The 26,970-nt window shown below is 37.2% G+C and overlaps 1 protein-coding gene across 1 annotated transcript in view; it reads right to left on the bottom strand.

Annotated features, from left to right (window-relative positions):
- LOC134538240 (tyrosine-protein phosphatase Lar) overlaps positions 1-26,970 on the bottom strand; it is a 1,248,834-nt gene that overhangs the window by 855,351 nt on the left and 366,513 nt on the right. The window contains exon 3 of the mRNA XM_063379387.1: positions 7,025-7,057. The gene's annotated coding sequence lies outside the window, so the exon portion shown is untranslated. The remainder of the gene's footprint in view (positions 1-7,024; positions 7,058-26,970) is intronic.

The following is a 26,970-nucleotide window of genomic DNA, read 5'->3' as shown; positions in this document are numbered from 1 at the left end:
ATTAAAATAATATTTAATTCACTCAAAGAAGGAAAAGGTAAGTTCCAATTATAAATCTGTACCATATGTATCTTATAGGTACTCCCTAATACTTAGGTTTACTTTATAGTCTAAAAAAAGTATTGCATGCACCCGACGTATCAATATTTAAAATTTAAATAAAAAAAAATTGCGCTTTGGTAGTCTAAAAATAATTGATATAGCCAAGACCGATTCAGACCCCACACGTCTTCCATACAATTTTTTATGATTTATGTCACAGATGTACTCAACTAAATCCACAGAGAATTAGAGAATACGTACTATTTATTTATGGTGTTTAGTTGTTTATGAGCGTATTAATTATTATTCCCGAATATTTGGTTTTTAATAGAAAAACGCTAAATTTGCATTTTTATTTGCACAATAGCTGGAATGCATAACATTATACATTTTAATCGCGTACTTATTGAACCACAGGTAGTACTGACACGTTCAAAAGGACAAGTCACCAATAAAAACATAACAAAATTCAAACTAACCGATGGATTGCAATATGACTGAAAGAGTAAAATATACCAGCAGCCATTCCACAACATTCATCGACTTATTCGTGTGCAGTGTAACAAAATGACGCGCATTTTGTAGGTGTATTATGACCGTTGCGGCTTGCACTTGCGTCAACGCAACCAACTGGTGTCTTTGTTCAGTTAGTTGTTCTTTGAATATTCATCGGTAGAGACCGGAAAAATTCGCAGATTCATTCGACGATAGGCTAGAATTCAAACACACATGATTTTGCTATTGGCTTACTGTTCATTTTGACGAATCTCAACCAGTTATAAACCTCCAACCAAAGAAGGATCGAATCACGGACAAACCAGCTGAGACGACTCACAAGTCGGCAGCCAATGAACTTGCGTCATCTGCCCGAGTGTACAGGGGAATGTGCAGTCTATCCTGAAGGCCACCGAAACCGCGAATTTTTCCGGACTTTATTCATCGGGAATTCATGAAACATAAATGATTACTTCCCTGAAAGCTGTTTTATCTGTGTGTGTGAGGGAGGGAGAGGAGGGAGATAATTCATCGGCGTGCAAACTCCGCTTTGATCCTTCGATTCAACCTTGAGGAGCAGGATCCGGAAAAATTCGCGGTTTCGATGGCCTTCAGGATAGACTGCACATTCCCCTGTACACTCGGGCAAATAACGCAAGTTCATTGGCTGCCGACTTGTAAGTCGTCTCAGCTGGTTTGTCTGTGATTCGATCATTATTTGGTTGAGGGTTTATAATTGGTTGAGATTCGTCCAGATGAACAGTAAGCCAATAGCAAAATCATCTACTAAGAGGTATATGTATTTGAATTTTAGCCTATCGCCGAATGAATCCGCGATTTTTTCCGGTCTCCATTGAGGAGTCCGAGCGAGGGCATTATACTCCGCGGAGATGAACGAGACTGTTCGTTGCGCTGCACCGAACTGCACCTGCCTTGATTAAACACGGAACTTTTCATCTCGCTGCCCTTTGAACCCCGCTCGAACCCTCTCCTATAAGCTGGACCTTCCCTCCGATTTTGGAGGAAAAAAAAGGGAAGGGGAAGAATATTTTAGCGCTACGCGCTGTTACCAGGCTGCGCAGTGATTGCGTCATGCATAGATAGGCACATGTATTTTTTTTTTCCCCCGTGGAAAGATTTCCCGCACCACCAAGATGTATGTTGGAAACACCCTAGCATCGTCTCTGCTTTGTGGTTGGCTGGATTTATTTCAGGTTAAATGTCTACTGTCGGCACACCAATCACAGTAATTTACTGCGAAGCAAACGCGTCCTGAATGTTCCGGCCAAAAAAAGGCAGCGGCTTCTATCGCAGACGGCACACCTTCTTGCAATATAATGGGCGTTTAGTTTTTTATTTTTTGGCGAAAAAAAATGGCTGCAGTTATGCATAGGTAGAGACCGGAAAACATTCGCCGTTTCATTTTGCGTTAGGTTAGAATCCAAACACGTTTAAATTTTTGCAGCTTCCGTGATTGCACCACTGTTTGTTTGAATGAAAAAACCCTCAACGATATACGTTCCGAATCACAAGCACCCCAGTTTACTGGTGTCAGTAGCCAATGAGCAGTTAGAATTTTTCCCGAGTATGTAAAGGATTTTGGATTCTATCCTAGAGGTCACTGACACCGCGAATTTTTCCAGTCCCTGCTGATAATGCGTGGAACACCTTTCGGTCCAACTGATGGTGAGAGCCTTTTTTGCAGGACACCTAAAACTTGGGCGAATCAAAGTGATATGACTCGTGGAATTGACTGTGTTTACTTTCAGATGGATGTGATATTTTCCATATTTTGGGAGGTACAGCCATTTTTCAGTTTTTAAAAAATAAAACCTATCCTATTTCTACTACTTTGGTCTGACATTGCCCATTAACAAACTCAGACCGAGTTTTTCTACTACTAGATTTTACGAATCAGTTTACGAGTGATTTGTGAAACATTTCTGCAGTTATCATGTCCATGGAATTTTGATATGCACACTTGTTGAGTTGACGATGGTTTTGGGGTCTATTGACCATGGAACGAAAAACTATACTTATAAAAATGTTCCGAAAGTCGCACCATGATAACGGCTACAATAGGTAGTATTTCTTAGAAATCTACATAAAAGGTAACGAAAATGAGATTGATACACACTCAATTTATAACCACACTTCCACATCTCTTTCGTGTAAATTTATTTTCTCTTGATATGCATGTCTTTAAGATATGCACATATCTATGGTGTAATTGTTCGCTGTTATTTTAAGTACTATATTATTAATCCTTTAATAAATAAAACGTAGCCTTGCTCCATATGGAATAATGTAGCTTTACAACATTGAAATTATTCTTAGAATCGGTCCAGTAGTTTTCGAGTTTACTTTGGACAAAACAGACGCGCACTCTCTTTTTATACGTAAAATTAGTATAGATTTACGAGAACAACTGCGTTAATTGAACTCTACTTATGCCCTTTCACCTTTTACTTTCTCGCGTAGTCCTCCTATCCAAGAGTCAATTAAGGTATTAAAAAAATTATCATTTGTTTCAAAGTTTTTTTGGTATGATTCCAAACAAAATATCGCTTGGGTACATATTCCTTCTCTTCTCTGATATTTGAGTTGGTGTTCGGTATTTGTGTTTGTTTGTGTTTGTGTGTGTGTGTGTGTGAGAGAGAGAGAGAGAGAGAGAGAGAGAGAGAGAGAACAGCTTGCTAATTCAACAACTAGTACGAGTGCAGAGTCTTTGATGAGGGGGGAAGGAATGAATTGTCGGGGGAAGGGGGAGGGGGTGAATGTGGTAACGCTGTTTGAACAGGAGATTTAATTTCCTGACGTCACTCCACAGCGATTAGCCATTCAGACGTGGCTTCGGTCTACTTTACCGCAAACGAACCTACTGTGGCGTCAGATACAATCTGTAAAAAAAAGTCCATCCCCTCCCTTCCCCCCCCCCCCCACCCTGGCCCTCTCCCGACCACGAAGCTTGCTTCGCAGCGAATAGCGAATGCAGCCCTGGGCTCTATCCACCGCAATGGAGCGTGAGGTTATGTGGGTGAAAACTTGAAGACCGCTACCTAGAATATAATAAAAAGGGAGGTTGTCTGTAAAGTCGGTTTACGGACGATACTTTTACGTGATAACGTCATAAGAAAACATTGATGAAAAATTGCATACTTTTTAATTTTCTAATATTATTTACAGTTTCTGCAAATTTAATTTAAATAATTTGTTTAAATATAATCACGAACAATTAGTTATAGAAATAAACTAAAATCAAATCAATGTCAGTAAATTGTTAATTTGAAATGACGAAATTGGTCAAATAAATCAAATTTTTTTTAAATTACTGCTTTTAAAAAGCGCGCCTAAAATGTTTGTATTATAGAAGATTTTCTCGCACGGTGGTTTGGCTGGTTCTTGCACGCACGGCTCAGGCAGAAAGTGACAATGAGTCATGCTTTTTCGTGCGTGCAGCCGGCGTTCATCGATTTATAAGACGTTACCACGTCAAAAGGATATAAATAAAACTACAGGCTGATTTTTTCGTGTAACGACTTGCAGACAGATAAAAAAAAAAAAAAAAATCCAACACAGCGTTTTGATAGTTACAAAATATGTGCCTCAATACAAGTCAGTCGTTGAAAACAGTTACACTTATGCCGGGAAGGTTTCCCATTTATTTGAAATCAATATGAACACCGTGCATACTACGAGAAAAACAATTTCCAACACTAGCTGTGTTTTAAAACAGTTTTCCAAGATTTTTTTTATATCTTTCAGACATTGGCGTGAATCCCGGGGAACGGGGGTGGCTAGACATCCCCCCTCCCTAATATTAAGAAGCCCTCTGACTGTGAAACGTCAAAATTTATGTATTATGGAAAACTAACTGGAGATAATTTAAAGTTTTCTGCTTATGGCATGCATATAGGCAAAAATAAGGGGCAGCATACAACATACAATCACCCTGTCCAGAGATGAATTGATTCGGTTGTAACCTACGCACCAATTTCTCGCCCCCCCCCCCCTCCCTCAGAGCTCCTTAATAATTCTACAAATATGCGCCCCTGCGTTCCACATGCATGGTCTTCTGTCGACACACCAATCACAGCCATTCAGTATGCAAGTAATGTCTCGGCCAAACAAATAAGGCAATGGCTTCTCGTGCAGACGGCCGCCGATCGCAAGAAAGAAACCGCTGCCGCGGGAATATTGTATTGCAGGCTAGGAATCGCACTTATATTGTTTTCGCGGAAAATACATGACCCTATTAATATGTATTTATTAAAACAGAATATATTTTTTTTTTAAAGTGCAATGAGTTTGTGGAGACCTATTAAATTAAAATAATGATTTGTTATTATCTTAGAAATTTTTAAAATCAACAGTATATTGCACAGAAACCTTTGTTTACAAATACTGGGTATTACTCCACGTTATTTATCGTTGTACTTGCTGATCTTACTTTATATGGGTTAGGAACAGTATAAGTTTAGTACTGCACACATTTTTTAAAAGTGTGAAAAATAAGATGAAAGTGTGAACCATTTCTGCACCTAAAATATTAGAAAATAAAACAATTATTAATTGGGACTTTTTAATTTTTTTCACCGCAGCAATTCATTTTTGCGTGTACATGGTAAATAAATCATTAAACTCTTGAAAAATAAAATCTGTTATTTATGCAGGAGTATTTCATAATTGATCAAGTTATCAAATATTAACATAAGCTCATCGATATGGTGGCCCATTAGGATTGCAATGGAGAAATCTCTTAACCTGCGAAATGCCTCCAATCCACACAAAAATTCCTGAAATTAAAATTGATTAATTCGGATGCCAAATATTTTTCCAACGCTTGTTCTGGCGAGAATATTTTACGAGTTCTATAAATACACTTCCTGGTGTACATATTTTTTTTAAGATAAAGATAAGCCATGACAGTTATATTGTTCAACATTTGTTATTTATCCTTGTGTTTTAACACGTACGTTTGCGTGGTGTATTTTAAATTTAAAAAAGAAGATTTTATTGACTTTGCGTAACGTAGCAGAAAGTTATTTTACGACGTTACAAATGGTGTTATGTTTCTGTTAACAGAGAATTAAAGTGGCAAAATCAGTTAAGAAACATGTCGAGTCACCATGCTGGTATCTGCTCTCTGCTTGCTATCTCTGTTTTCCTTGCCTGCTTTTTTTTATTCATCTGAGTTGTTTGTTGATTTTTCTCCCCCCCCCCCCCCCCCCGGAAAAACCAATATTTTCCCCAAATCTAAAGAGTAACTTTTATCAAGTGGTAGCAAAACAAACCAATGTGGACCCAGCGCCGACGAACTGTCGTAGCGAGTATCAGCATTTTATTTGCTTAGGTCAAACTGTGACGACAGTGTATCGTTACGTTTAACAAAGAACAATTTTATTAATTAATGAAAAAACTCAATGTGGGTTTTAAAAAAAATATTACTATACACTTTTGTGACAGACAAGCAGAAACCACAACATACATTAGTTATTTGTAACATTTTAAAGGCCATTGATTGCTCGAGATACATATATTTTTTTTTTTTTGTAAAATTACAAAAGTTATTTTCTGAAATAGTTTTTACTTTTATTTATTTATTTTATTTTGTAACAATCAACTTTACGATAATTTCGTAAAAAATTGAATTTTTTATATAAATGAATCTTTTATGAAGGGGTTTAAATCTCATCGCGGTTTTTCCAAATATTGTATTAGGACAATATAGGAAAGTCATCGAAAATACGCGAGACAAGTGATGGCATGAACTGTGTTTAGCATTGTAAACAAAGATGGAAGTACGAGGTTTTTTTAGTTTTTATTCCACTTTTAATGCTATTTGATGCGTAAATGGGTTACAAACAAATCATTTGCATTCTTTATGGCTTCTACCATAATATTTTGAGAAGTGAAGGCTTTCCGAAATCCAGCTGACAATCCACAGCGGTAGGAATCCATAGCGGTACCTTTCACATGTTAATGGGCCTAAATTTCCTTTATTGTCTTCCACATTTTTTTGGTTTATTCATTTAACAAAAAGAACAATAACGTAAATTCCAATATTGCAGTGACATCATGGACTTTTATACCATTGCTAGGACTTTGATAATACCTTGATAATAGTTCTTCTGTGAGTTAATCACGAATGTAGTAAAAATAAAGTACACAAACGAATTTGACATATTCGACAATATATCCGTTGATGCATGAGAAAGGCCAAACTTAGCAATCAGTTAAAACGTTCGTCTTCCCTGTCTAACTGTTTCTTTTGATCTCACTGCACTGAAGAAAAAAAATTATTCGTATGTAATGGTAGGCAACATTATGTGAAAGGGTACCGAAAGGAAGTTATTAAAAAGGAGCTTTCAGTTCACTGTTATTCATGTATGGAAAAAGTCTCCTTGTATATACTGCACAGACCAGAATGGTCTGAAATATATGTTTAACTCCACTAAGTTGTAAAATATTTTTTACAAATACTCACGAGTCTTTTTCCAGTACCGCTTGATGAAATTACCTGAAAGAAGAAAAACACAACATTAATCAGGGGGAAATAACTGAAATTATACCACCAAAAAACTGTTTTGAATCACCTCGATTTATGTGTAAGCAAGTGGGGCAACAGTTTACTGTGAACAGTGAATGAAAATACACCATTTATGACACCTAACACACACTTTACTGTAAAACATAAATATGGAAAACGTAAATACCAAGCTTATAATATAATCGGGATGGTGCAAGAACCTTTTTTTTAGTGGTGTGCTGAGTTACGCAAAGTTAATTTACCGACAAGTAATTAATTATCTGTGGTATAAACGACGGTCGTTCGGGGGTGGAGGTCGGAACAGCTGACTGGTGAATTCAAAGTGTGCGGTTCGATTACCGACCCCATAAAGCATTGCGTTGTTCACTTAGGCCCCGGGATAGCCGGGCACACACACATCGCGCAGATTTCCTGAAGAAACCGCGTGATGCGAACGAGAACTTCAAGACATCAGAGTGTTGTCTTTTTACGAAAATAATTTTAAAAATAAGCTGGAGGATGATTTGTTCTGTTTACGTACTTCGTTTTTAAACTGTATTTATAAGCTAAAACGCGAGTTATTAGGTACGAAACACACGACACAGATTCTCGAAAGCACCCAAGGGACATTGCTAGAGACCGGAAAAATTCGCGAGTTCAATGACCTCCAGGAAACTCGGGCAAATGCGAACTGTTCATTGGCTGCTGACTTGTGAGTCGTCTCGAATGGGTGGCCTGTGATTCGACACTTCTATGAGTGAGGGTCTCTAATTGACCCTCAGTCCTCCAGATTAACAGTGAACCAATGACAGAAGCAGCACTAAGGTTTATTTATTTGAATTTTAGCATAACACGAAATGAACCCGCGAATTTTTCAGGTCTCTAGACATTGCATTACACCTTTATCTTCATTTCTACTTCATATAACGTCATGGCTACCTCTCAAAACTTCATATCTGCACTATGAACGACGAAAAGACTGCACGCCAATTCAGAGCCTTGCGCATAGAGGCGATACCGCGCTAAAACCACCAGCCAGCGTCGCACTTACCCCTGAATAGGCGGGCCCCTTAAAATTCATGCGACGAAAGGCAACGCAAGACCACTGTAGAATCATCCTGCCGCGAGATATAAGGTGCATCATAGCTTCCAAAGTCACCACGCTCAGAGTCAAGCAGGTAAGTATTAACATCATGACTAGGGGATTGTATTTTTCGTGGAAAAAAAATTCCAATCGCTCATTAGACTGCAATGAGGTAGGTATGCCTGTGCTGGCGATTGTTTCCTTGTGATTGGCGGCCGTCTGCATGAGAAGCATAGCTTTTTTTCTTGGCCGGGCCATTCAGGACGCGTTTATGGATTAACTATATGATTGCTTGATTGGTGTGCTGATGGTAGGCACGTGCCAAAAATAAACACAGGCAACCACGAAACACAAACAATCCTACAAAAAGTATTTAATGCGCATATGGTCTCGAATTGGTTTTTTTCTAAACTACATGGCTGTAATCATAAGCACGTATAAATAAATATAAATAACTGGTTCAACTGTAAAACCCGCGAAATTGTATGTTGCATTTTATATTCAGAGGGAGGGACAGCATATTACTTGCGAAAGGCCTATGAGAATTTCCGGGAATTGCCACTTTAAACTCAGGGAAATTTAATCGCTCCGTCTTTACCATACAGTTTTGTGCTCGTCAGAAACGTCTATTGTTCTGCACCGTTAGAAATTGCAGTAAATATACTGATATCTTGATCTTCGTAGTAACTACGCTCTGTTTCGAACACAGAGGTTTTTTTTTTTCTTCGTATAAACAGTATGGAAACCCACGTGAAAGAAAAAAGCGTGGGTTTTTGTTTTTTTCTTCAGTATTATTAAACAGGTTTTTAAATAGTTAGCTTACAAACAAAGATTACTCAAGAGGATTCGTGTTTCAAGAACGTGAGCTTAGTACACTAATATTTACGAATATGCCTGCATAATTTGTAACCAGCGTTTTCCGTACAACTACAAAGTTAAAACGACCGCGTGAGGGGTTTCGGAAAAGATGCAAAGGAGGTAGTGGCTACACTATAACAGAAATATTCATGTTACAGATGTTACTGGGTTCGGACATTTGTGCTTTGTGCTGTTCCAATACCTCCAATAGTTAAAGTTATTTGTAAACTAAACTATTCCCTGAATGGCTTTCCCTTAATAACTGCGCACACTAATAAGCATAATAAAACAAAATAAAGACAAATTATTGAATATTAGAATATCATTTCCATAGTTTAAAAAATAATAATGCTTGTATGAAACATTAATTAAAATTATGCGCCAAATGTCGTATTTCGCAAATGGAAAATAACCATAGCTATGTCGCTATGTGTTAGACAAAGTTGCCATGTCTGTCTTGCAGTATTACAAACTATTTCTTGGCAACTGGTTTCCGAAGGAGTCTTTTGTGTAAGAACGGAAATTTTTTCTCCCTATGTACAAAACCTGTTCTTCTCTGTCGTTCGCAGCTCAGTTGAGTATCTGCCCACCAGGGCAAGGAGGTGTGAGGGAGTGGTGAAGTGTGTAGGTAGAGACCGGAAAAATTCGCGTATTCATTTTACGATATGCTAGAATCCAAACAACTGTACATTTATATCTCTTCTGTGATTGGCTTACAGTTTATCTGTAGGACTTTTAGCCAAATGGGAAACCTTCAACCAAAAAAAAGTATCGAATCGCAAGCTTGACAAGTGTCAACGAGTCAATAGCCAATGAGCAAGTGGCATTTGTCTGAGAGTATGTAGAGGGTTGTGGAGTCTATCCTAAAGGTCATCGAAAGCGCGAATTTTTCCAGTCTCTAGGGGTAGGTGTTTCTTATAACAACCACACAGAGGGGGTTGGAAGGGGTTTCTCGGGCGAACGTAGCAGTTACACCTCAACAGCCTGCGAACCCGTTATCGCCATAGATGGCGCCAATATCCCCCCTCCCTTTTCTCAGCGGGACTTGATTACATTTCCGATTCGACCGCTACTCGAGCTGACCGCGGGCCGGCTTGATGCTTGGGCGCGGGGGGTAGGGGAAGAGAGAAGAGGGTTGGCTGCGGGGTTTGGGGCGTCGAAAGGGTCGCGGACCGGTTGTTTTATACGAGATACCCTGAACGTTGCGGTTCTCAGCTAATGAGTGCAGTTTCGCGACGAGTCATCAAGCCACGCCCCCCTGCTATATTTCCTGGACCTGCCCCCTCCCCAAGAGGGTACTCTTAGTCCCGTTCCAGGTCATTATCTGGTATTCACGTCAAACACGGTCAAATTGTTAGACTTTTAGAGTGGCCGAACTTATATATATATATATATATATATAAAGTACATATAAGTGTATATATATAGGATGAAGTGGGGTAAGTGGGATCTTGGGGTAAGTGGGATCACTGCAGTTTGTATGTTGGTGATAGATATTTAGAAGGGTTTATTTACATGTTTGACTACTTTGATGCTTGTTTATGTTATTTAAATAATTGTAGCTCAACATAAGCACCTCTTTTTTGCCAAAAATGTCAAATTGAAAACCTCTATTATTAACCTTTGATCATGAGCTCGTTATTATATATATATAATCGCATACCTTTTGCTAAATGATCGGGCAAAGTTGGGAATTTTAACATTTTTGTGCAGTATGCATAAAAAAACCAAATGGAATAAGTAACTGAAAATTTTTGGGTTTAAAGGTAGCTAATACTAGTGGCTACTGCGTGGTATGGTTTTTAATTATTTCAGAAAAATTGATTTAATTTTATTTAACACTTTGAAATGATTTTTAAAGAAAAGGTAAAATTTAGTTTTTTTCTGAAAGAAAATTTAAAAAATGTTTAACACAAAATCATGTAACATTGACGTTAAACCTAGAAAGTTTCAGTATTATATTCCATTTCGTTATTATCTTTATCCATGCTGAACAAAAAAGTTTTAAAATGTAACTTAGCCAGCTGAACATGCAATTATGCGGTATGTATATATATATCTTCTTCATTTTGAGGAAGTTCAGCCATTCAAAAAGTCATGAAGTTCAACTGTGTGAAACGTAAAACCTTAAGGCGTGGTCTCACTCGCCATGTTGATTTTTTTTTTCATTTCCTTGTCATTGCCATGAGTTAAGGAGTTACTTCCGTAAAATAAACACTATGTCTCTATTGCAATTGTTGCTTTGCGACAAATATTTTCAAGTCTCGTTTACCAAGTGTGATGTAATAATTACTGTTAAACTTCGTGCAAGTGATAAACATTTGCGCGATGCTTTACACCCATTATATAATACTCAGTAAATAACAGTTGAAATATATTTCTGATGGAGCAACAAATGCAAAAGATGTACCTACAGCATTCAATTTACAGAAATAGCCATGACGTGAAAATGAAAAAAAAAATCAACATGGCGTGTGATACCCCACCATAAGGAGGCAGTATTCTAATTTATTTTTCTTCTAATATTTCGTGTTTTTGCACATTTTTTTATATAAGTTCATAATATAACCACATTTAGTTGTGTACAAAAGACTTTTTCTACTAAGCTAGTTCTTTTATAATGTTTCTTTATTATCTTAAATGCTATTTTTTATGTCAATCCTAGCACGTACTGAAACCTGATTTTTCACAGTTTAGGAACCCCTAATTTGTATTGGTTTAATGCGTGATATAAAATAATTACTTTAAAGACAAAGGCTACATACAAAAGGTTTATCAAAAACTCTACGGCCCATAAACTATATCTGTGCAAAAAAAATGTATATTTGTTGTTCCGTTCCTGCGCGAAAGAAGTACAAACAGACAAACACACTCTCGCATTTATAATATTAGCAGTGATACTCGAATGCATCAGAACGCTCTGTAACGAAATGGTAATCCAACCTGTCAAAGTCGGGTATCAGAGATAATTACATACATTAATATTCGGTAGTAGTATAAACATTTTAGCTCTACCAATCTCATTAGTAAGCAAATGAAAAATTGCAATTTGACTTAGCCGAGGATTATGGTTGAGTCTTACCAAATATTTGTACAAAATTTTATATTAGACTACATTTAGCTTTAAATTAGTTTTACTATTATTTTACCTAGTACCTAAAACCATAAATGAGATAAAATTTCATTGCTTGAAAATATAAATTTAATATTTTAAAATGCAGTTGGTATATATGTTAAGAGATAAGTGTAAAAAAAATATGTCATCATAATGTTTGACTTTCAGTTTATGAGTGGAAAATAGTTTTTGTTGAGAATTTAAAAAAAAAACTCTTTTATAGCCAGCATTCCTTAAACTCAAATCCGCGACTATTATACAGAAAAAAATTTTAATAAACTTTATTTATTGCAACTTTTAAAAGAACACGCCTGCATATTTCTTCTCCTACTTTCACGACTGATTGTAAAATCCAGACCAATAATTCATTCACGGTAGTAAAATGCGAACGTACTAACACAGAGCAATATTTTTGTCTCTTTTAAATAGCTTTATGGATACTATAAAACCTGTAAAGTGCATTTATGAATTTGCATTAGTACTCTACCTCGTTTGATGTTTATCGTCTTGCTGAAACCACTTAATGGTGTGTGCGCGTTAAAAACCTTGAAATACCATTGCTGGCTATGTTTGTTATGACGAGTGTTGTCATTTCTCGTTGTATATACTATTGAGTGTAATATATATATACATATTCAACCTAAAATATTGCTTGGAAATTATACACTAGATCACGATTTTGTGATTAATGCGTCGTTATTTAAGAGGTAATTTAAAAATGGCAAAACTACAATATACGTGAGAAAAACTTGCCGCTTAATTAATTTTATCATCGTGTAAATTAATAAGAAAAATATTACATTCTACCAGAAAATTTATAAAATACTGTGTTTCATTCTCCACAAATTATGGCAATTATTTATGTATGCTTACGGACAACACCAGAACACTTGCGAACCAAACTCCAACCTCCCTTTTTAAAATACCGCCGCAAAGCGGACGTATAGATGAAATTGTCATTTTTCCCCCCTTAGGAAAATACATAAAAATTCAAACATTTAGCCACTTTCCAAAGCGCTAAAGGTTCGATTCCTAGAAACCAGGACTAATACATATGTTACGTGAGTGGCAGATATGCAGTACTTTACCGTGATCCAATAAGATTTTTCGCACATCTCCTGTTTGTCATTTATATTGGTTGGGACAAACAGTATGCCATTGGTCTCTTATCTCCTTCAGTTAGTTCTCGAACTTACCTAAGCGAACTTTTTTCAACTTTTTTAATGCCTTGTTATGCCTTGGACTTCGCCTTCATCATTTTATAATCGATTGTAAAATTACAAATGCTAAGACAGTCGAAAGTCAGGATGTCAAAAAATGATTTTTTTTTGTCACAGATATTTCCTGAAGTGCTAAACATATACAGTCTAAGAACACTTTAGCTCGTGGACACTTGACTACTAACAGACTCTAATATAAGTTGACATTAGAGTTTGGCTTGAAAATTAACCTAAACGACAGCATAAATAAAGTGTGAAATGTATTCATACAATTTTAATAATTAAATTTAAGGTGAGAAAATTTCTCTGAAAAGCAGTGAAAAACTAAGAAAAACTAAGAAAACAACTATTTTCCTGACTTGTAATTATATGACTAACTTAAATATGGTAATTAAAGCATAATTTCTGCCTCAAATTAATTAAATACAATCTATTATACGCATTTTGATTTATTAGAGACTAGCTAATGCCCCGCATGCGTTTGCAATGCCTCACGCAAACTGTTTTGTAATTTGTTTGAAGTAGGTACACATACACAAATCATCTCTCTATCTATTCCTCTATCTCTCTATGCATATCTCTATATCTCTATACCTATATCTGCAGATATATCTACTTCTCTCTAACTATATATTTCTCTATATCTATTTATATATCCCTATATGTATCTATATCTTCCTATACATCTATCTTTCTCCTCTGTATACGTATTTATATATCTTGACAAAAAAATATTTCTTTACCTTGGCGACAAGCACAATTATTAGCTGTCTCATTAAGCACAGGTATTAATTTTCTCATTACGCACAAATAAGCCTTTTCCACGCAGATGTGTATAAAACAGAAGTGAATTAATAGGGTAACATTTGAAATACAGCTACTTAATTGTAACACGCCTTAATTATTATACAAAAAAGTAAAGAAAATTGAATACCGCTATATGACATTGTGGTGGAGATAGAGAAGTCACACACAATTGCCGTTTGTATTTCTAAGATCTATTATTTTCTGTTTGCCCATGGCGATCGGTTGAAATATTAAGAAGTTGATGCGCTGCAGCGCCATCTAGTAGAGAGTTGCAAAAAAATGAATAGAATGAAAACCTTCCCCACGAAAAAAAAAACCCTGTGATGTGCCCACTTTCAAGGCGATCTATCAAAAGGTATCGTATTTTATCAATTTTCATACATCCATACCAACATAATATTTTATATATAGATTTTTTTCTTCTAAAAAAATAGGTATATGTAGATATACATATTTTTTTTTTTCGTCACATAAATAACATGTTGCTTTAAGCAGCGTATCGACGCCAGGCCAGTATCCGAAGTCAGCCCCGTGGTAGCAAGAAGCAGCGAGGGTGCAGAAAGCAAACGGCGACGATAGGAAGAAGCGAGGAAGAAGAGGGTGAAAAAGGAAAGGTGGTCCTTAGGAAGAAGAAAAAAAGACGAAAAAAAAAAAGGGAGGGCCTGGAACGTATTTCGTCGGTAGCGTGTGCGAGAGGCGAACGCTCCACCCCATACCCCCCCCCCCCCCCCGGTTCCCCGCTGCGTCGTCTCCCGCGTCGGCGGCCGCACATTAAGAGGCTATCGCATTTCCGGTGCGATGACTCGTGAGGAGGTGGTTGCCGGCTGGGAAGGCGCCGGGGAATAGGAGGGGAGGGGTAAGGGATAAGGGTGGGGGAGGAAGAGTGGCGGAGTGGAGGGGAGACACAGTTCGTCTTAATGACCTGGTCGTGGAACTGTTCCGCCGAGCTGATAACCCACACACACACACCTCTCCCCTTCCTAGCCCATTCGAGGGCGCGGCTCGCGTCCCTCCCCCCCCCCTCGCGCAACAACCCCAACCTAACCCCTTCTCCTACCCCCACCCCGTCCCACGACTACGATAGTGCAGGACTGGAACACACACGAGGTGCGGCCCGGTAATGCGGCGGATCGCAATGGCGCTACGGACGCGATGAGATGAACGGGACGCGAACAAAATATCCTTTCGACCAATCCCATTCGACACATCTGTGACATCAGAGCGACAGCAATAGCGGACATGACCAACTTTTCTATTATAAATATATAATAATTTTTTTTTCATCGCGTCCTTTCTGCAATTTTACTGAAAAGAGTATTTCAAAATTTTTTTGTACATGTAGTTAGACTAATACACTGGAAATATTATTAGTTGTATATCTTAATATTTTAGCTTATTTACTTGTGGAATTATTCAAATGTGTTAAATTTGAATTAAGACACACTTCTCACAAAAATATGTAGATTGAAAAAAAAATTGGTGCGTCTACTCATGCTAAGCGCGTTAGAAGTTATACTTACTTCGCATGATAATAAACTAACTTTTATGTTGCATGCATTATAAAATAAAGAATACATTCATTAATTTTTATATTTATTGACTTATTGGCGAAGTAAAGGCGTTAAGTCTACACTTACACTTAACAAGAGTACTAAACAACCACACAAAAATCATATTTCATAAACTTATAATACTATACTAACCTAACAGCTTAAGCACTAAAAATTCAAACATTTTTCGCTTCTAAATAAACACAAACAAACGTAAGTTAATAACTTTTAAATATTAAAAGAACTTAAAACAGGAATACAATAGATATGTTGTTACGAACATTACACATACGCATGAGCGGCAGTGGTTTTGAAATCTTTGGCAACATTGAATGGTGTATTTCGCAACCTCACTTTAAACTTATGGAGAGTGTTTCTGAGTCTCGCAACTCTGCATGGAGCCTGTTTCTGTCGCGCGCCGCAGAAACAGTGAAGAAGTTGGAATAGTGCTGCGTCTTGTGGGCGGGAATACAAAGATTTCGTCCATGTTTATTTATATATCTTTTTTACATATAATGATATGACCTGTAGTCTAAGTAAATTAATTTTTATCTGGTCATAGATAAAATAAAATATGTGCTTTCTTTATTTGTAATTGTATTTAAAAAAAATTGCAGCATGTGATGGTATTAGAACCAAACCAGTCAATGAAAATGTAGTGAAAACAAATAAGATGTAGAAAGAACATATTCCAGTATAAGCCCTTTTTGGGAGAGATGATTTAGTGTCGCAACAGCTGATTCAATATTCTCTATTCTAAAAGCCAAATGCAAATACGTCCAGAAAAAAAACGTTGAGTTCTTAGAGAACACAAAAACATGGATAAATCAAAGAAAGCGTGTCTCCCTAAAAGGAGCTCATACTGGAATATGCCGTAGTCACATAGAACTCCTCAATTTCGGACTTGCGCCGAGATGTTTATTTTGGAACTGGCGATGGTGCCAGAAAAGAAAAATTGTGGTTTGGGGTAGAGGAGGGGGGCGGGGCTGCGTAATCCCGCTCCCAGAAACGAGAGACGATGCGTCGTGTTGTTGTTTTTGTCGTTGCGAAAACAGCGCCTAGTTTCACCGTCATGCCGCAGAAATGGGCCCCACAATAACGAGAAGGCCACACAGGGTTTTCGGGGCTGATATCAACTCTACTCTCGCGAGCAATTTCGGCGTCTCTCCAACTACCCCCTTTTCCTCCCTTCCCACCTGTAAACACCCCCACAATTCCGAAACCTCCGCTACCTTCGCAGCTTCGGCGACCGACCGGCAATTATAATCATTGCTGTGTCCAGCGCTGCTGACTTTCCTCCCCTCCCCTTCCTTTCCCCCACCGCCATCCTAATTTTCACAAGCTTGCCCTACCGTCTCCCCCCTCCCCCTTTTTCCCCGCGAAAAACAAGCGGGTTGGATGTTCGGCCCATTTGTCTCCGGGGATGTCGTTCCGACGCCGGCCGTAATCGTGTAATAACTGCGGCGCAGATTAGCAACAGTGGCTCGGACGTTTTTACAGTCGTCACACTGTACAGGGTAATATATATTTTTTTTCAAAACAACAAACCCCCCCCCCCCCCCCTCTACACATCCCTTTATCCACCATTTCCACACCCAGCCAGCTACACGCCAGCTCGGACCCCGTCGATGAATACTAACGCCCCCCCCCCCTTCACCCCCTTTGCCCCAAAGGAGCGATTACATCGCCATTGTTCGATCTCCGCGCGATATTTGCAGCGTTAATTATGCGTCGAGTTGCGCCCCGTATGGGAAGATCGCGATAGATCACCCACGTTGGATATTTGTTTATTATTTTTTTTATTTATTCCGCGCCGGACCGAAGCGCGGGATTCCTGAAATACAGCGCTACGCGCCCGTTGGAAGTATTGCCCCCCGCCCTCGTTTGCGGTCGGGAATTACGGCCTTCCGTTAATCAAATAAATTTATGTGCGCGCGACCGCGGGTTAAAGCCGCGCGCGTAACGGGTTTTCCCCCAGCCACACGAACCACGCGCGTTTTCTGGGCGAGGGGGGAGAGAAAAAAATAATTACATTTAAACGTACGCAAAGTTTTTTTTATTTTTGACCTCAGATGGAGGTCAGTTTCAAATATCAAATCATATTTTTAAAAAATGATTCCGGCTCGGAATTTGTTCTTGTTTTTTTAATGAGTAGAGACCGGAAAAATTCGCGGATTCATTCGGCGATAGGCTAAAATTAAAGTACACATACCTCTTAGATGATTTTGCTATTGGTTTACTGTTCATCTGGATGAATCTCAACAAATTATAAACCCTCAACCAAAGAAGGATCGAATCACAGACAAACCAGCCGAGACGACTTACAAGTCGGCAGCCAATGAAATTGCATTATTTGCCCAAGAGTACAGGGGAATGTGCAGTCTATTCTGAAGGCCATCGAAACAGCAAATTTTTCCGGCCCCTATAAATAAGTTGTTGTTTACTTAATTTTTTATTTTTTTAATTTGTTTTAATATAAACATTAATTTTTATACGTTGAACAATAATATTCAGATATCATCATAATTATTTTAATCGGTGTTTCATTTTACTAATTTACATTTCATTCGTGGAGAAACAACAGCAAATTGTAAAAAAGAGAGTGCGTTAGAAGTTACAAATACTAGGCATGATAAATGAACTAACATTAATTTTGCATGCAAATAATTAATATAAGTAAAATAAAAACGACTGGGTTGACATTATAAGTACGGTTGGTAAAGTATAAATTCAATCAAATTTAACAAAATTAATAAGTACGCCAATTCAATATTATTATAAACACTTGTATGAAGTAATTAATTATTTTATTTAGTAAAATAATTGATATTAATTTTAATTAGTAATTTTAATAAAATAAAAAAACTGAATGTTTATTCTAATTTAATAATTTTAATATTTATTAATAATAATGTAATAATTTATAACGCATATAAATTATACATACGGGAACATAAACTCACTTATACCTATAAATACACTTTTAAATACGCTTGAAAACATTTATAAACACAATTTCTATGACTAATAAATAATTTTTTTTAATTATATGGACCAGTATTCAATATCAATCACTAAAGTATAAAATTTAAAAGCACAAGTAATGATATTTATACTTCAGCTTGGAACTTTCTAAACTGATTATTCTTTGAATTGAAACAATAGCATGCAGGAAAAGAGAAGTCACTGACATAGCATCATTTATTGACAAAATTTTATGAGATACGACTCCCATTGTTTCTGTAGCTTGGATACTAAGATAATAACAAATCTATGAGCGGTATCTGTAAGTTTTAGTAAAAACCACACATTAATCATCTTTAATTATCGGCTAAATTTTAGTCACATGAAGTTTGATCGTTCTCAAACTCATGTATTTATAATTATGATCTTTAAACACATCAGTTTATAAAACTAGAAAGATTCAATATTATGAAATAACGTGTGTGGCAATTAATTACAAAATGAATTTCGCCTCGCAGGAAAAAAATAAAAAATAACACTAATGTATTTTTCTTTGTAGTGCCATTTTATTTTATTATTTTGGAAATGAAGGTACAATGGCTGTTATGATGCTGGAATATGAACCAATCTATAGCTAAACCAATTTATTTTTATACCCACAACGAACATATTGTCCATATATCAGTTTATGTACATAAGCGTGATTTATTTAATCTTAAGTTAAATAACTTTAGGGAATCATTCGGAAATTTTTTAACCCTAGTAAATTATAATGTATATAACGGCAAGCCAGAAAAATTTAATTTAAGCTTACTGTCAGGTATGCTTACATAAATGTAAAGCACGAGCACACATATTATAAGCATTCACCAATAAGAATATGCATGCATCTTTAAACACATTTTGTATATACATCTTGGATTCTGGGATGAGATCACTCTGTATTTTTTTTTGTGAACGGAAAATAAATATTCATGTAAAATTACAAATATTTGCAAGTTTGTACATTAAAATTAAAACAACTGTATCACTACAAAATAGCGTTCGCAGTAATACTGGTTTCTGATTCTTACTCGGGCATTTCCGTTTCTGTTGTCCCAATACCTTTGGAAAGCTTTTTATTTTCTATTTGTAAACCTTTCCCCGAATAGCTTTTTAGTATTAACATGGCATATAACAAGCATGATTAAAAATAAAAAGGAAATTATTGAATATTCAATTATCTTTTCCATGGTTAAAAAAATTATGCTTGAATGTAACATCAATTATAATATGTAATGATGTTCCAATTTTCGTAAAAAAAAACACTCAGTATTATCTAGGAAAAACGTTTTTCATATGTCAAAAAAATAACCATAGCCATATGTTGTACAAAGTTAGAGTATATTTCTTATGGTATTACAAACTGTTTCTTGACAACTGGTTTCCAAAGGAATCTTTTGTAAAACAATAAAAAAGGATTTTTTTTCAGTGCGCGCCCGTGGGAATGATGGCGAATCAAAACTTTCGGCATGACTTGTCGCAACCATCTTCAAAGCCAACTGACAACCGGATGCCGTTAAAAGAGCTAAATAAAAAGTTCCCGGCAAATACACGCTCTGATTTGCCGACGATCCACGTGAAATAACGCACCACGCCCAATCATTTCAAAACCGTTCGTAGCCCACGGCACAGGAAATTCCTTTACGCTGTTGTTACGTGCACTGAATGTTTATTTTACTGCCAAGGTGTGTTTTTTCCCTCCAGAATCTAGTTTTTATCAGAGGAAACTTCTCGCAATTCGAGACTCCCTCTGCTACAACTTCTCCTTAATAGAGTCTTGAAGCGGAACGCGGGAATTTCCCTCTTGAGGATTTCTCAAGCAGTGCACGTGGAACGTCTCGGTAGAAACCAGAAAACCTGCAATTGTAGGCCCTAACATAAACTACCTTCCAGGCACCAAACGAAAACTGACTAGCCCAAAACCACGCGAGACTTGTTGTCGTTTACAAGGCAACAAATGTTCGATACCAGCTATTAAAACACTTATTTGAATTCCGATTTCCATTAACCGATCTGTACCTCGGAAATATAAAGATACCATGTTCACTTTGAGGCAAATTGAACTCTTATCCCGTAAATCTGACCACCGTTTGACGATCTTTCTAGTGGCATACAACACTAAGAACTACGATATGTCAAAAATTAATATATTTTGTGTATAAAATAGTTGAGTAAATAGTGAAGTAGGTACTATTTGAAAATTTTTAAATTGCTGTCATTAAAAATATGGTTTATGTTACCCAGTTTCTTAGATAATAAGTTTTGAAACTATTTTATTTTGGCTAGTTTCTGAATTTGTGAAAATATTTTTGAATTACTGGATTTTGCTTAAATGGAGAAGAAAAATTTAATTCTGAACAATAAATAACTACAACTAGCCTAGAGCAACTGTTTTGCTGAAACAGTTTGCAATCATCAATATAAATTTTGTCTTAACAAATAACGCCAGTACACGTCATTATACGAAGTTGTGTGTGAAATATAATGTAGATCTATCTTTGATGACTATGTTTCCTTAAACTATTATCATACATTTTTCAACAATATATTTAAGTATACGTATAATTTCAAAAAATTTGGAACACTGAAATTTTATGATTTTATTAATGTCACCAATATAAGTTTAATTATTCATAAAGAAAAAAAATGAAATATTGACAAGAAAAAAGTAAAAAGTCACAAAGGGTTATTTTTGCATGTAATAAAAATCCTTGTACCTACACACCTTTTATAAGAAACTAAAAAAATACACATAGCAAACCGGTGAAATTTTATTCAAAACTATTATAATTGCTACACCGTTAATAATTTTTGATATGTTTTGGCTGATTTACACATTATTCCATTGAATTCGCAGTATTTTCTCATTTAGAGTTTAGAAATACACAGGCTATTAAAATGGATATAGAATGAAACAAATACAAATTCTTACTATGTATATAGACATAAATATGAAATTAATTTAAGGAAATATAATCATCAAAGCTATATCTACACTCTACACTATATTTCACATGGCATAGTATATGTCGTGTCCAATTTTAGATTAGTGATTGAAAACTGTTTCGTTAATAGTCATACATTTCAAATTTTCTGTAAATTTCTAACTTTATTTATTTGATATCTACAGAAAATTTGATTAAAATTATCGACAGTAAACTTATATACACCAGGTACAAATTTTAAAAAAAGAGAAATTTAAGTCAAATTCAGAACCCTTTATTATTTTAATTTTTTTATACTCTTGGCAATGACAAACATTTACGAAGATACATGAAGTGTTCAAAGCCGATAAAGATAAAGTTCCGAAATGCCAGTTTCCTTTCCAATCCGGATGACTGTACCATTTCCAGGTACCTACAATTTGAATTAGGTATTAGAATTATTTATCACAAACCGAAAAAAAATTGATCCAACTCTTTTCAACTCTTGTAAAATTATGAAGCACCATTAAGACTGTCAATTTTGGGCCAATTAAAAAAAAAAAGAGTTTTAAGGTTTAAATCAAAAACCACTTATAGCAATTTTTTTTTTTCACTTGATTTCGTAAAAAAAAATTTTCTAGCGAAACAATAGGCTAACATTGAATTAATTTACGGAAAATTCTTTAAATTCACGGATATATATATATTTTTTTTGTAATTTTTAATTTAAGTAAATGGACTATGTTTCCTAGCACTTTTGGCGGGAAAAGTTACGGCGAACGTCTCTAACGGTGTAGTTACGCCCGACGCAATTCTGTCTGGACGGCCGGCCGGCATGGGTCGCCTTCCAGAGAGCAGCGCTCTGCTTCGGCGGGAATGTTTAATTTATGTGTGCAAGACGCGTCGTCGCCGGGCGGGAACTTTCAGCGCGACTGCGGGAAACTCCCTTCCCGCAGAACCCACCGTCCTCTTAAACCGCGTAAACCCCCCCCCCCCCCCAACTCCTCGCTTCTACTCACGACCAGGGAGGGGCCGGTGTCACACTTAGTTCCCTTCCGCCGGCGCTAGCCGGCGCCACTGCAGCGGGCGCAGCCCCGCGTAATGCAATTAGCGCGATAGCCGGGGCAGCGCCCCTATAATGAAGGGGGGATTAACCCTGCTCTCTCTCTCACTCTCTGTCTCTGTCTCGCTCGCACTTACAGATGAGCCGCTCCAGTGTAGCAGAGAGAGAGAGTCAGCATTCTCCCTCGGAACACCGCCGAACACACGGCTCTGTCCTTCTCTCCTCTCTCTCTCTCTCTCTCTCTCTCTCTCTCTCTCTCTCTCTAGCCCACCTCCATTCCTCTCCTCGCCACATCTCATCCGCTGCATTCCGGCCCGCGAGGGACACTAAATTTCATCCCCTAGCGCGCGGACGGGGACTTAAAACTATTTCTTCTTCCTCTCTCTCTCTCTCTCTCTCTACCCCATCTCCAAACAATTTTCCTAAACGTGTCACGTCAGCGGTATCTAATTGCACGGATTTTTTTTTTGTTTGCCCTTGCGGTCGGGACATTTGTAACGAGAGTCCGCATGAATAAAAACGTTTAAAAAAAAAAGAAGTATGTCGGCGACGAACATGAAAACTGGCCGGACCACGCGAATTCTAGGACGTGTCGCCAGAGCGTGGTGGTCCCACGCTCGTGATGACGTCACACGACTTCCGTCTGCACCAACACGGGTCGTTCCAGTCGAGGAAACCATTTTTTTTTTTTTTTTTTTTTTTTTACGTTGAACCACCCACACACACTTCAATGTTTCTCGTACGGCCTTTCAAATCATTCAAATTGTTTATATAACTCAGTCCATTGGATTTTGAAAATCTTTGTTGAAAGACATCGCGAGCGCTATTAATGCTGGAAATTTTTTTTAGTTAATAATATAAAATTAAAATCTACATTCATTCAATTTTTGTTTATTTTTATTTTCCAGTATTTTTTTAAGATATTTCTGAATATATTATATAAGTTGCAATTTCCTCTCTCACCCCCCACCCCAAAAAAAATTTGAAAGTGAAATTCATGGTTTTCGGAGTACATAAGATACACGGGAAAACACTTTTTTAGAATATAGAACATGCATATTCTAAACAAAACAATTTGAACGTTTTTATGATTTCTTAACATCAAAATAGCCTAGTTTGTATGTAGAGAATTTTCACGAGATATTCTGTGTTGACTATCGGTTTCTGAGATCTTAAGAATAAAACACACTTGAATGTGATTGCACATATGTGCTATATTCCTATACACCGGTTCTTTTCTCAATTAAAAACAAGATTAATTCACGTGTACTTTGGAGCCATCTGTCAATGTAAATTTAACAGGGAATAACTAGTATATTCTTAGACAGATTTTTAATTGTTTACGACGAAAAAAAGTATTTTATTAATATTTAGATATAGATGAAGATATATCTATACACACATTTATGTCTATGGACTGAGATCGTCATTATTTTCCCAAGCGCATGATTTGAGTTTCGTGCGAGCATTCAAAATGTTTTTTTTTTCTTCAAGGCTAGCATGCTCTAGCTCTTACGCTATAACTAGAGACCGGAAAAATTCACGGGGGTTCAATGACCTCCAGGATAGACTCCAATACCCTCTACACACTCGGGCAAATGCCAACTGTTCATTGGATGCTGACTTGTGAGTCTTCTCGACTGGGTGGCCTGTGATTCGACACTTCTATGAGTGAGGGTCTCTTAATTGCTCCTCAGTCCTCTAGATTAACAGTGAACCAATGACAGAAGCAGCTCTATGGTATATAATTATTTGAATTTTAGCATAACACGAAATGAACCCGAGAATTTTTCACGTCTCTAGCCACAACCCTCACGTGCGTGTGAACGAGCGTGGGCGAGCTACGTTCCCACGCTGTCGGCTGCAGTGATCCCGCCGGGCGACGTGTGGAAGACCTCAACTCCCTCCGCACGCCGTGGAACAGACTGGCTCCCATGGTGTGAGAGTAGGGATGCAAACGATACATCGATGGTTTCAAAACATCGATGTATCGCTCATGAAACATCGATGTTAGCATTAATGTTTAGAGACCTGAAAAATTCGCGGATTCGTTTCGTGTTTTGCTAAAATTCAAATACTTTTACCTAATTGCTGCTTCTGCCATTGGTTCACTGTTAATCTGGAGGACTGAGGGCCAATTAGAGACACTCACTCATAGAAGTGTCGAATCACAGACCACCCAGTCGAGACGTCTCACAAGTCAGCAGCCAATGAACAGTTGGCATTTGCCCGAGTGTGCGGAGGATATTGGAGTCTATCCTGAAGGTCATTGAACCAGCGAATTTTTCCTGTCTCTATTAATGTTACATTTTAAACCTGTAGTCTACATACACTTCATACTTTTTCCTTTTTTTTTTTCAATTGCGCTTAATACATGTTTTTGTTCTGCATGAGTAGGGCCATGAAAATTTCGCGAAGAGATCCCGAGAGTAGCTGGAAGTTAAAACACTGTAGCATCGTCTGTGTTTCGTGATTGGGCGAGTTTCTTCCAGGTACATATCGATTGTAACAACACCAATCACACCAATTCAGTGTGGAAGCAAACTCGTCCTTAGTGGCTCGTGCAAACAAGGCAACGACTTCTCTCGCAGACGGCCGCCAATCACAAGGAAGAAACCGCTGGTTTAGTTATAACTTGTTGCAGTCTAGTAGGCGTTCAGATTTTTTCGCGAAAATTTCCTGCCCCTATGCATGAGACACGACTGTAAATGTGTTGTGGATATTGTGGTCAGGAACCTGTAGCAGGTATGGTTTTGGCTACATACTATAATTTAAATCATTTTGGCATGTTTTTCCTGATATTTTTAAAACATCGGTTAAAACATCGATGTATCGTTTGTCAGAACGATGTTTTTTTTGACATCGATGCTTTTTTCGTTTGAACATCGATGTTCGTGATATAGATGTTTTTAAGAGCGATGTTGCATCCCTATGTGAGAGTCACCACTCATTCGCCAGATGTGTGCAACGTCTAACCTCGGTTAGCAAGCCAATCCACGTTCTCCCGTGCTCACGGATACACTTGCAAATACGAAAACTCGTGCACGAAATTTAACTTGGAATTCTTCAAAGTAACGCCGGGCGTGATAAATAGATACCGGAAAAATTCGCGAATTCATTTCGCGATAGGCTAAAATACAAATAGTTATATCTCAGTGCTGCCTCTGCTATTGTTGGCTCACAACTCACCTGGATGACTCTGGGCCAATGAGAAACACCCAACCGAAGCTTTATCGAATCACAGGCTGCTACGCTGGAACGTTTCACAAGACAGCAGCCAATGAGTGGGTGGCATTTGACCGAGTGTACGTACAACTATGGAGTTCATCCGACAGGTCATTGAACCCGCGAATTTTTCCGGTCCCTAGTGATAAATATACAGGCAAATAGTGTTTTAAACTGTTTTAAACTGCATTCCTGGATTAGAATCACATACGTAGTTTCCGCACCCACCACTTGGATTCGTTGCCGGAGCAGTCTCGTCCGCTATTGAATCATTTGATTAGCAGACCGCATTCTGAACTATGTAATGAAACGGCTCCAATAAAAGCGATAAAGGCTTGAAAAAGAAAATACTAATTCCCGGTTTTGGACCTGATTTTCGACAAGGAATTTTTAGCTAAAATATCGCCCATCTCGTTAAAATTCTTTAAAGTGTTAATACTGTAAAGTTTACCATTAGCTTTGTGAACTTTAGTTCGCGCAATCCGTCACAGGTGGCAGCTCCGTGGTTACACATTTCCATTCCATGTAACTTCCGTTCCATTCACGAAATTTTTCCCACCAAATGCCGTAACCCCAGAGCTAAGACTGTGATTAATGTACGAGGATATAATAAGATGCTTACAGCAGTGGCGGAACGATGAAATCCATATAATAAATTAGTGCTCTTTAATATTACACGAAAACTTTATTTACTATCCTCACATAAAGCAGGCATCGAACCTAGGACGTCAACCTGTGACTACAGTGTTTAAAAATTTTCTTCTTTACGCCATTAGCAGAATAGAATTACTTTTCGCACGGGAAAAAATTGCTACAAAAGACTTAAGTTTAACGTTAATTGGTTGTTTGATGATGTATACCTCTTACATCCAGTTCACTGTTAATTATCCATTGAAATATATATGGCATTTTTGATAGGTATTAACTTTAAAAAAAAAATCTTTTACTGTAATAAGGAAACAACAATTATTAATACAAACATATAAAATCTCAAAAACAAAAATTAACTATAGGTTTACACTTGAAGATTATATCATAATGCGTATCAGAAT

This window comes from Bacillus rossius, chromosome 13, assembly GCF_032445375.1.
Source record: "Bacillus rossius redtenbacheri isolate Brsri chromosome 13, Brsri_v3, whole genome shotgun sequence".
Taxonomy (NCBI): domain Eukaryota; kingdom Metazoa; phylum Arthropoda; class Insecta; order Phasmatodea; family Bacillidae; genus Bacillus; species Bacillus rossius.
Note: the sequence above shows the minus strand (reverse complement) of the source record. Positions and strands in the feature narration are given on the sequence as shown.